This window comes from Helianthus annuus, chromosome 4, assembly GCF_002127325.2.
Source record: "Helianthus annuus cultivar XRQ/B chromosome 4, HanXRQr2.0-SUNRISE, whole genome shotgun sequence".
Lineage (NCBI taxonomy): Eukaryota > Viridiplantae > Streptophyta > Magnoliopsida > Asterales > Asteraceae > Helianthus > Helianthus annuus.
Window position 1 is genome coordinate 187,868,643 of NC_035436.2, and position 12,244 is coordinate 187,880,886.

The window sequence follows — 12,244 nt, forward strand, 5'->3', positions numbered from 1 at the left end:
GCTAAATACATTGATCTTATAGAAGGTATGTATATTACAGCATGTGAAATATATAACTATATAGATATGTATATCTATAAGGAATTCCAAAAGTCGATTAGGAATAAAACACAAGCATATGTGTCTAGATTTCTTTAGTAGGAATCTCTTTTCCGATATCAAACATTATTTCGTTTGATCATTTGTCTCGTAGTTCGTGTGACAAAATAAACCATGGAAACTCTATAAATTGGAACACCATCAAAAAAATATAAGAATTGCCAATGCGTTATCATAAACTATTAACGCAAGTAAGAAACATCTAAAGTTGTGCTAATGCACAAGAAAACACATAAAACTTAAATTATATATATCCACGGACGTCGAAGTTTATCACACATGACTTCCAAGGCAAGACCTTTGGAAAATATAAATTAGGCACGATGACACCAATACTAATTCCGTCAGTAAAAGAACTCCTAATAAAAAAAACGACACTTTGCCACATGATCTTACAAACGATCACAATATCGCTGAGGTACGTTAGAACAATATTTCACAACCATCGGTGCACAGTCTAATTATAGTCATAATTATTGGCACTACAAAAGAAGTCATCTACCTTTGCAAATCCCCTATTTCATTTCATTTCATTCGACATTCCTTGGTAATGTCACTTAACAAAGGTTATCACACGAGATTTCAGATAAAGTTCTTATATTTCTTTCGTTGCAATTCTGACTTCTACCTATAAATAAGTTGACTTTCGTGTTTCTACTTCTTTTAATGATCATCATACCATAAAGATTTCTTTCATAGTAGCAAATATTGATTCATTTCATTTCTTGATAAATCCACACGCTACACATGCACTGTTTGTTACGCATGTGGTTCATTTGAATTATGAAGACCATAAGAGGGCATCATTCCAATTTGTTGTTTTATCAAAAGCTCAAATATCATTTCGCTATACTTGATCTTTTCATTGTAAAACCGCGTTTTTTACAAAGCGATGACTCTTTAATATCGAATCAATGAATTTCTTGAAAAACTCGATTTTCTTTTGAAGAGTATACATGATTTCTGTTGTGATCATGTCCGAACTTCCTTATTAAAACTCGTTTTTATCCAAACCCAGTTAACTTGCTCGCAATCCGTATTCAATTCAAAGTCCCATATGATATTTTAAGCCATCATATTCGAATTCGGAATAATCCCAACAAGCATTTCGATTCTCTTGAACTATAACATGCTTTCTTGGCCTTCGACTTCACTGAATTATTTCTTTGATCACGTTCACCTTGTAGTGACATTTTCACAAAATTTGAAGATTGCGCTAATCTAGGATTTAATTATTTATTTATCTATATTGAATCTGCTTTGTAAATTTATTTTATAAAAGCAATCTTAACACAATTATGTGCTAAGATAATGATCCACCATTTCATGTCCTAATTCCTTAGTTCTTACAACCTAAATCGAGCCTTTCGTGATATTTCTTACCTTATCATCATTGATCGAAAAACATTATATAAATTTAATTGATTATATATAGAAACTTCCAATATAGTATTCCTGTATTTAAAATTTTTGTTAAAACCATTAAGGTAAAGAATTTATATTTTTACGTATAAAATTTTGTTTGAAGTATACTCTCATTTAAGTTTATGCATTTATTATTGGCAATTAATATTAGTTTTATTATTAATAATATTATTAGTATTATTGTTTTTAGATATTAGAGTTATTATCAAGGGCATGTATTGAATAGCCTAGCCTTTAGTTAGGCATGGACTGGCCACCTATGCTTAAACAAGGCAGCACTAACCAATATCCAACCATGATAATAACTATTTAATATATATATATATATATATATATATATATATATATATATATATATATATAAATTAAGTCATCATACTTATTTAGTAAATTTCAATTATATATATTGTTAGGGCTGGATTTTTACTATGAATGATCCTTATACGTGATCCTAACCAGTGATCCTTATTTCTTTGGCAGGCAGTGATCCTCAGCCGAACCTTAGGATCAGGATCATGGGACATTGAGGTGATCCTTATACTGACGCTCACTTTCGATTACTACAATATTATTTTGCAGGAACATCTAGCAGGATATGCCCTACATATCATGATCCAGGGACGCGTTTTCACAAATATGGCAAGAGCTAAATTGGAGATAGACGTTGTACCGGATATGGAAACTTAGCTTGATTAATGGGCAGCAATTTAGGCTAGATTATCTTTATTTCTAAAGGGGTAATGAGCTGATTAGTGGTCTATCTACCTAAAATAAGTTACCTACACATGTATAAATACCCATCTTCCTCATTCGGAAAAACACACACAACATACGACACAACTCTCAAACACTTAGACGCTCAGTGATCCTTGTACTCAGCTCATTACTATCCGAAGTTGTAACTACATTTTTATTATATTGAAGTTGGTGATCGGTAGTTGCCGTCACCCGAGGTTTTTTATGCCGGAGATCATACATTGATCAAGGGCTTTTTCCTCGTATAAATCATTGTGTCTTTGTATCTTTATCACAGAAGTGATCCTTTACTTTCATAGCTAACCAAGCATCATACCCCGTTTACATAAAGTTTGGTTACATTATCCTTGTGTGATTTTTGACCAAAACAGTTTGGCGCCCACCGTGGGGCAATTGGTGCTTCATTCATAAAGAAAATCTTTTGTTCGAAATCATTTCAAAGAGTTACATGGCTTCATCATTGAAGAACACCTCCACGGCGATGTCTGCAGTCACCTCAGCACAAACCACTCTACCTCCTCCACCGGCAGGATCCCAGAGAAATGCTGAGAAGAGACCAACCCCTTCTTTCTCTAAACCTCCATCTTCTTCTGCTATGAATTCTTCTATTCCCAGTACTAGTGATGTGTTTGCTTTAATTTTGCAGATGAAGGATCGTATGCAGCGGCAGGATGAAACTAATGACAGGATCCTCAGGGAGATTGGAGATCTCAAAAGACAAAAGAAAGCGGCAGAGGATCATTCCCCACTGATGCCAAAATCCTTGAGTTTTGAGACTCCAATGGTCACCTCTCAGCCATCAGGGATCCCAGACGTACAGATCACAGGAGAGACGAGAGGATTACATCTCAAGTCAGCAGCAATGACTCAGACATCGGGCTCGTATTTTCAGTCGGCAGGATCCTATCCTCAGTATATGGGATCCTTCATGAATCCGGGAGCCTATCCGGGGGCACAGCAGTTTCAAGGATCCTACTTTATCCCAGGATCATTCCAGGGCCAAGGATCCTCCTTTATTCCAGGATCATCCCAGGTTCAAGGATCCTCCTTCGTTCCAGGATCATCCCAGATACCAGGATCCTTACAGATGCCAGGATCCCTAAAAAGTTTGCAAACAGGGAGTCTAGATGTCCATCAAGGGGACTTCATTCCAATGCAGACCATTGCTTCCACTGGTCCCTCCGTTGTTCCAGAATCCCAGCAATATGGATTCCCTAACTTGAACCCAATGGGAGGTAACACTTTAAATAATTATCCTACCACTAACCATGGATTCATGCAGGATACAGGTACCAATCATGTTATGGCTAGGGAACTACAGAAACTAAAGGACATGATCTCAAGTGTTCCAGGGGTAGTCAAGCCTATCCCAGAGATTGCAGATGGGAGCCACAAGGTATCTCGCTTTGCACCACCAATCTGTGATGCAGAGGTACCCAAAAGGTTCCATATCCCTACCATGAAGTTGTATGACGGCACAACGGATCCAGAGGAGCATATAGCACAATACAGGGAAAGGATGGAGATCAATCCTATCCCGGAAAAATTGAAGGAAGCATGCCTATGTAAAGGATTTGGATCTACTCTTACTGGATCAGCCCTCAAATGGCTGCTAAGTCTTCCCCCTTACTCTATTACTTCATTTGCTAATTTAGTTAATTTATTCAATAACCAATTTTCTTGTAGTAGAAAATTTGAAAAATTAACTAGTGATTTGTACAGGATAACTCAAAATAATAATGAATCATTAAGGGATTATATAACTAAATTTAGTAAAGAATCCTTGGATATTCCCAACTTGGATATGGCTACGGCTGTTGAAGCCTTCAAAATGGGACTTCTTAAGGATTCATTATTCTATGATGATCTTGTTATGACACCTTGCAGGAATTTAGATGAAGTAAGAACACGAGCACTCAGGTTTATCCGGCTAGAGGATGACAAGAGGATCCAGGAGAGACAAGTGGGATCCTCAAAACCAGATAAGCAAGGATCCTCCTTCACAAAAAACAAATTCAAATCCTACCATAGAAACGAGAACAAGAATGTGCATGCTGTCGACCAAGAAGAGGATGATGAAGAATATCCTCCAATCTCAGAATATTGTTTTTCCGTTGATAATCATGAACTAATCCTTGCAATGCAGAATCTAGGTGAAAAGGCTAGGTGGCCCAGGAAGAATGATAAACCATCCGGGCCTAAAGACAAGTCCAAATGGTGTGCATACCATGAGGATTTCGGGCATCTAACTGAAGATTGCATAGCCTTAAGAAAAGAAATTGGATACCTGCTAAGCAAGGGGCATCTAAAGGAATTGTTGGGAAGAAAAAAGCAAAGGACCCAGGATCCTGAAAGGATCCCTGAAAAGGCTCCAGCACCTCCGGCAAACGCACAAGTGATTAACTTCATATCCGGAGGATCAGATATTTGTGGAACATCCTTCTCAGCGGCCAAAAGACATGCAAAAGAATCAAAAATGGATAATGGAGAAAGGCCTATTAGAACCTCAAGCGTCTCAGAAGGAAAGATGATAACATTTGATGAGGATGATCGCATTAACATCCAGGATCCTCATCATGATAGTTTAGTTATCACTCTCTTTATTTCTAACCATTTTGTCCGCAGGATCCTTATCGATGGAGGGAGCTCAGTGAACATAATCCAGCTTGATGTCTTGAAGAAGATGGGAATCCCAGAATCAGACATCACACCAAGATCCTCCGTGCTTGTAGGATTCAGTGGAGAAACGAAGAAAACTCTGGGGGACATCAAACTCCCAATCTACGTGGAAGGATTACATAATTACCAAAAATTTTGTGTTATTGATTGTTTATCTTGTTGCAACGTTATCCTTGGCAGGCCTTGGATACATGACATGAAAGCAGTTCCATCTACCTACCATCAATGTGTGAAGCTCCCTAGCCCATGGGGGATAATCAAGATCGACAGTGACCAGCAAGAAGCTAAGGATTGCTATACCTCATCCATGAAGCCAACCTAGAAGCCAAGGGAGCAATAGCAATTACAGTATCCTCCGAGGAACGTCTTGGAGGCAAGGGAACAAGATGTAGATGAAATCCTCTTGGATCCTAGTGATCCTGAATCAAAAATCTATATCGGATCAGGGATCCTTGGCAAAATGAAAGAAAACATGATATCCTTCCTCAAAAGAAGAAAATCCACCTTTGCTTGGAAACATGAAGATATGACAGGTATATCTAAGGATATTATTACTCACAAACTTGGCATTGACAGATCTATCAAGCCAATCCATCAAAAAAGGAGGAAGTTTGCACCAGAAAGGAATGCCATTATCCAAGAAGAAGTAGAGAGACTACTTCGAGCAGGTATGATCAGAGAGGTAAAGTATCCTAAATGGTTAGCCAATGTGGTTGTTGTCCAAAAGAAAAACGGAAAGTGGAGGGTATGTGTCGATTTCACTGATTTGAATAAGGCATGTCCCAAGGATCCTTTCCCATTACCCCACATTGACTCCATGGTGGATGCAACAGCGGGGCATGAACTGTTAACTTTTATGGATGCATCATCTGGATTCCAACAAATCCAGATGGAACCATCTGACCAAGAGGATACAGCCTTTATGACCCCAACCGGTTTATATTGTTATATTGCCATGCCTTTTGGACTAAGAAATGCAGGTGCAACATATCAAAGGCTGGTAAATATGATGTTCAAAGATCAAATTGGAAAAACTATGGAGGTGTACATAGATGATATGGTGGTCAAGTCAAAGAAAGCTGAGGATCACCTAAGGGACTTGGAAGAAGCATTCGATATCCTTGATAGTTACAACATGAAACTTAATCCTTCAAAATGCCATTTTGGTGTTAAGGCAGGAAAGTTCTTAGGATACATGGTAACCCAGAGGGGCATTGAAGCAAGCCCGGAACAAATCAAAGCATTAATAAATATCAAATCTCCTGCCAATGCCAAGGATGTTCAAAGACTAACAGGCAGGATAGCAGCTTTGAACAGGTTCATATCGAAATCCTCAGAAAAGTGCAAAGAATTCTACGATATCCTAAGGAAGAATAAGAAGTTCGAATGGACTGAAAAGCATGAGAATGCTTTACAAGCCCTTAAAGAATATATGTCCTCAGCACCAGCATTAGCAAAACCGGAGAAAGGAGATGTGTTATCCTTATACCTAGCGGTATCCTCAACCGCTGTAAGTGCAGTCCTCGTCAAGGATCATGAAGGTACACAATATCCTATCTACTATGTAAGTAAAAGTTTGCTTGATGCCGAATCCAGGTACTCACACCTCGAAAAACTTATCCTTGCATTAATCATGGCATCCACTAAGTTAAGGCATTATTTTGAAACCCATACTATTGTTGTTAAAACTAATTTTCCAATTAAGAATGTCCTCAGGAAACCGGATATGTCAGGAAGAATGGCTAAGTGGGCAGTGAAGCTTAGTGCCCATGATATAAGATACGAACCAAGAACAGCCATTAAATCTCAAGCATTAGCTGACTTTGTGGCTGATTTCAGTAGTGATCTACAAAAGGAAGCAGAATTGGAGGTCCAACAGCTGGATGAGACCGAGGATCCTTGGATCCTACACACTGACGGATCCTCAAATATCAAAGGCACAGGGCTAGGGATCCTACTAAAATCGCCACAGGGGGACATAATACCCCACTCCATAGCTTGTGAGTTCCAGGCAACTAACAATGAGGCTGAGTATGAAGCCCTAATTGCTGGCTTACAAATCGCTAAGGATATGGGGGTAAAGTATCTTAACGTATATGTAGATTCATTATTGATCACTAACCACTTTAACGGATCCTATGCTGTTAAAGGTGAAAAACTAACCAAATATTTAGAGATAGTCAAAGAATTGGCACTCTCTTTTGTTTCTTTTAGCTTAACACAGGTACCAAGGGAGGAGAACACGGAAGCCGATGCATTGGCCAACTTAGGATCATCCTTGAAGATTCCAGAAGATATAAGTATCCCTATCATCCATATCCTGGCTCCTGCTATTAAAAATCAGGTGGCCATGGAAATAGAAGAGGATACTGCAATGATCCCTAGTGAAGAAGCTCGATCTTATTCAGGATCATGGATCCCACCAATCATGAAATACTTGCAAAACGGAGAGATCCCAATGGGAGAAAACCCTAGAGCTTTCAGGATCAAGGTATCTCAATTTACAATCCTAAATAATATGCTATATAAACGATCCCTTGCAGGACCATATTTAAGATGTATTGAAGATCCTGAAATCGAAGAAGTATTGAGAGACTTCCATGAAGGAGATTGTGGAAACCACACTGGGGGCAGGGCATTATTCTCAAGGATCCTTAGAACAGGATACTACTGGCCAACCATGAAAAGGGATGCTGTAGAGTATGCTAAGAAATGTGATCCTTGCCAAAGACATAGCAATATCCTTCACCAACCAGCTGAATTACTACACCCCATACCATCCTCTTGGCCATTCATGAGATGGGGAATGGATATAGTTGGCAAGCTCCCTAAAGCACCTGGTGGAAAAGTATTTATGCTTGCCATGACTGACTATTTTTCCAAGTGGATAGAAGCTGAAGCCTTCGCTCAAGTCAGAGAAAAGGAAGTCATATCCTTCATTAAAAGAAACATTATAACTAGATTTGGCATTCCCTCTGAAATTGTATGTGATAATGGCTCCCAATTCATTGGAAGCAGAACCACTAACTTTTGTGACAGTTGGGGAATCAAGATGATCACATCAACACCAGTTCACCCACAAGCCAATGGTCAAGCAGAATCATCCAACAAGATCATCATCAACAATCTGAAGAAGAAGCTAGGATCCAAGAAAGGGAAATGGGCAGAAGAATTACCTTATGTCCTATGGGCTGATAGGACAACTCCCAAGAATGCCACTGGTCAAACACCCTTCTCTTTAGTATTTGGGGCAGAAGCAGTGCTCCCAACAGAGATGGTGATCCCAACTGCTAGAACAAGTGCTCGTGATCCTGAAGAAAATGCTACAATCCTAGCTCAGGATTTGGATACTATTGAGGAAAACAGGTATCTAGCTAGGATAAGGATGGCAAGCTACCAACAAAGGATGGCTGGCGCCTACAACAAGAATGTCAGGATAAGGAAGTTCCAGGTTGGAGATATGGTATTAAGAAAAGTATTTTGAAATGCTATTAATCCTGCTGACGGGAAGCTAGCACCAAAATGGGAAGGTCCCTACTTAATTGAAGCCGAAGCAGGAAAGGGGGCATATAGGCTGCTAACCATGGAAGGGAACTTGTTGCCAAGAGCATGGAATGCTGTTCACTTAAAGAAATATTTCATGTGAACATGATCCTTCATGCATGTGATCCTTACATTGAAGTATCCTTGAAGGATCCTGGAGATATCGGTGATCCTTACTCAGGTAATATGCTTATCCTAAAACTATTGCATTTTCTTACTTCTTGCCTAAGGATAAGGATCATGTATCCTTCATCCTCTACTCACAAACCATTTGAGTTATGATAGTTCAGGTATCTTCAGCAAATCGTCAAAGATCTCCAAAAGCACCACAGATCCTTGGGTACAACCCCAGTTATCTTTGGGATTATCCCCAGTTTCCGCCAGCAGCGCACGATGATCCTGATATAGTTCATGTCTTTGGGATCAGTACCCATTTTCGGGGCTGGTGACCTCATCGTACTGGCTATACTTAGGATCCTACGTATAATGGTGGACGCACCATACATCCGTTCCTAAGGTTTCTAACGTTTTCACGTTAGCTAAGGTTTTGACATTTTCATGTCACTAAGTTTGGATAGTTGCCAGAAAGGGCCATACTCCAGTTTACATACGATTCTTTGGGCTTGTCCCCAGTTATCTTTATGGGCTTGTCCCCAGTGATCCTCCGGGATCATCCTCAGTTATCCTTTGGGCTTGTCCCCAGTGATCCTCCGGGATCATCCCCAGTTATCCTTTGGGCTTGTCCCCAGTGATCCTTTGGGATCATTCTCAGTTATCCTTTGGGCTTGTCCCCAGTTACTAACTTATCTTTTATATTGGCTTAGCCCCAAGTTATATTCCATCTTTTCAGGTTTTCGAAGTCAAACGATTAAGGATCCTTGATCCTTATTATCCGTTAAAGTTTTACCCATGGTTGTTCCGATTAAAGGTTAGGATCCTAACTTGGATCCTCAGGTATTATCCTTAACTACTTTTAATTTCATTATTCGTTTAAATAACCTTTAGACCTTGACAACTGAACCTATGATCCTTAAAATAAACTATCTTGAAAACTTTCGATTATAGGATATTTGATCCAGGATCATATCCTAAATTTCTTAAACATAATTTGCTCAACTTTTCAAACAAACATGTGTCAAAACAATTGAAAATCATAAAGGATAATAACACAAGATAAGCGACAAAAGTTTAAGATTTTATTTATTAAACAAAAGGATCTTTAACCCTTTCAAAAAAGTTGTCAAAATTACCTACCCAAAGCATCTACCAGCAATACGTGGCCCGTCCGCTGGGGTAGGTAAAGGGTGTCCATGATAATAGGTTCGAAAGTATTGCAGGGAAATTAAAAGGCGGTAGGATCACAACGGCTTCATCCCCCAAACAGAGGATCCCTCCACCATGTGTAATCCTACCTATTGTCCGAAGGATCCAGGATCCTTAAACCTAAGAAACTATTGTTTAACGTTACAGGCCATAATTGTTCACAAACCATCAACCACTACCAAAAACCTAAAAAATTGGGCTCCGGCCTAGTCAACAATATCCATCATCGCCCAATCATGCAGCTTACTTCTCCGCTGCTCCATCTCCACCAGCATCTTCACCTTGATCCTTGCCAGCATCACCTCCCTCCAGCCTTGGGATATCCTCAGCATCCTCCTCATCATCCAAGTCCACCAGCCTTGCCTTCCAACCTTCAACATCCCATGAGCTCTTGTCAAAGGCAGGATCCTGAGCCTCCGCAACCATTTGTAGTTGTATCTTGTACATAGCAGTTGCGGCAGAGACCTTGGCATCCTGGATGATCTCCTGCTTCTCATTATCCATGTCAATCAGCCTCTGAGCAGCTTCATCCTTGGTGGCCTGGAGTTCCTTCTCAAGATCCGCTATCTTGAGATCTTTCAACACACCCATTTGCTGAAGATCGGCAATCTGGCTCTCCTGGTCCTCAACATTGCCAAGATAAGTTTCAATCTCAGCAAGTTTCTGCAAACAAAAGAAATAAAGACAAGCTCGGAATCAGGTGATCCTCGAAAGATACTAGATAACCAACAGGGGCAGTGATCCTCACCTCGTTCACATAGTCAAGAAATTGCTGACGAAGGAGAGGGAATCCTTGGAGTTCATCAGAGGCTTTCCTCTTTTTTCCCTTACCCCGAATGGACGCTTTAGGAGCTGAGACTGAAGGGCTGGCAGCAGAAGCTTTCTTCTTTGAGGAGGTGACATTGGCAAGGTCACTAATCCCAAACTTGGAGGCAGATTTAACGGACCTGGCAGATTTTCCAGCACCTACACAATTCAAAAAACAAGATAAGTTCCCTTCTAAAATTAAATATTTTTACATAAAACTAACTTTCTATGAGGATACTTACTTGACATCGTGGCAGATGCAGAGGATATCTCTTGAGAATCTTGGATAATGACTTGGAAGCTCCTAACTTCAGGATCAAGCTTTTTAAAAGCTAACACTCTCTCTTTCGCAGCAGGGGTTAACTTCAGATGAGCAACGGAGATAGCTGCATAGAAAAACAATAAAGAAAAGACATCAGTGATCCTCATCATACGAGACAGGACTGATAGTGATCCTTCAAGGATCCTCTACCCTACCATGAGTGGCCCATTCCTCGGGCAGATCCTTCCCATCCGGGATGGAATCCCTCTTAACAAAGAAAAACCGACGTTTCCAGTTTTTATCATTCTTGGTAACTTTGAAGATAGGGTGATCCTCCCCAGATTTCCGTTTCAACAAGTACCGGTGAGAACCGAAGGTGGTGAGATCATAGAGCTCAGCTAACTCTGACATCCCCAAATCAATCCCTTCTTGCTCGATGATCCTCTCAAAGGTATATAGAACCCTCCAGATCATCGGCATAGCTTGGATAAATGAGATGCCGGTAAGAGAAAAGAAAGATTGGGTAAATGTCGGAAAAGGATATGAATACCCGATGAGGAAAGGAGTAGCAGGAAAGGCCACCCAAGTGTCCGAAACAAAATCACTCAAAGCAGTAGGATCAAAAGACTTAAAAACAACGTTCGCCGGAAAGCAATGGCGAAGCTTGTCTATTTGGATATCGGTAAAACAGCATCTCTCCATAGGAGAATCTTTGATAATCCCCTGGCTTTTCAAGGGACTATCCTTCTCAGAGCCTTTGTGCGGTGAATTCCGAAGAAGCATATTCGAGACGAAAACAGGGTAAAAGTAAGAAAGAACAGGGCAAAGAAGAAAAAGAAGAAGATGATACCTGATCAAGCCTTCGGTGACGATTATAAAGGGAGATACTTCGAATTTAAATGCAAAATGATCCTAACCCTATCTCCTATTTATAATGATGATTCGCAGGGATTGTCACATCAGTGACGTAAATATCATAACGGCTAGTCCATGTGCAACGGCTAGTAAATCGGAATCGTCCGTTAGAGATAAGCTCAAAACAAAATATAACTCATCTATTTACATTTAAATCCTTATATTTTGGGGGCAATTGTTAGGGCTGGATTTTTACTATGAATGATCCTTATACGTGATCCTAACCAGTGATCCTTATTTCTTTGGCAGGCAGTGATCCTCAGCCGAACCTTAGGATCAGGATCATGGGACATTGAGGTGATCCTTATACTGACGCTCACTTTCGATTACTACAATATTATTTTGCAGGAACATCTAGCAGGATATGCCCTACATATCATGATCCAGGGACGCGTTTTCACAAATATGGCAAGAGCTAAATTGGAGATAGACGTT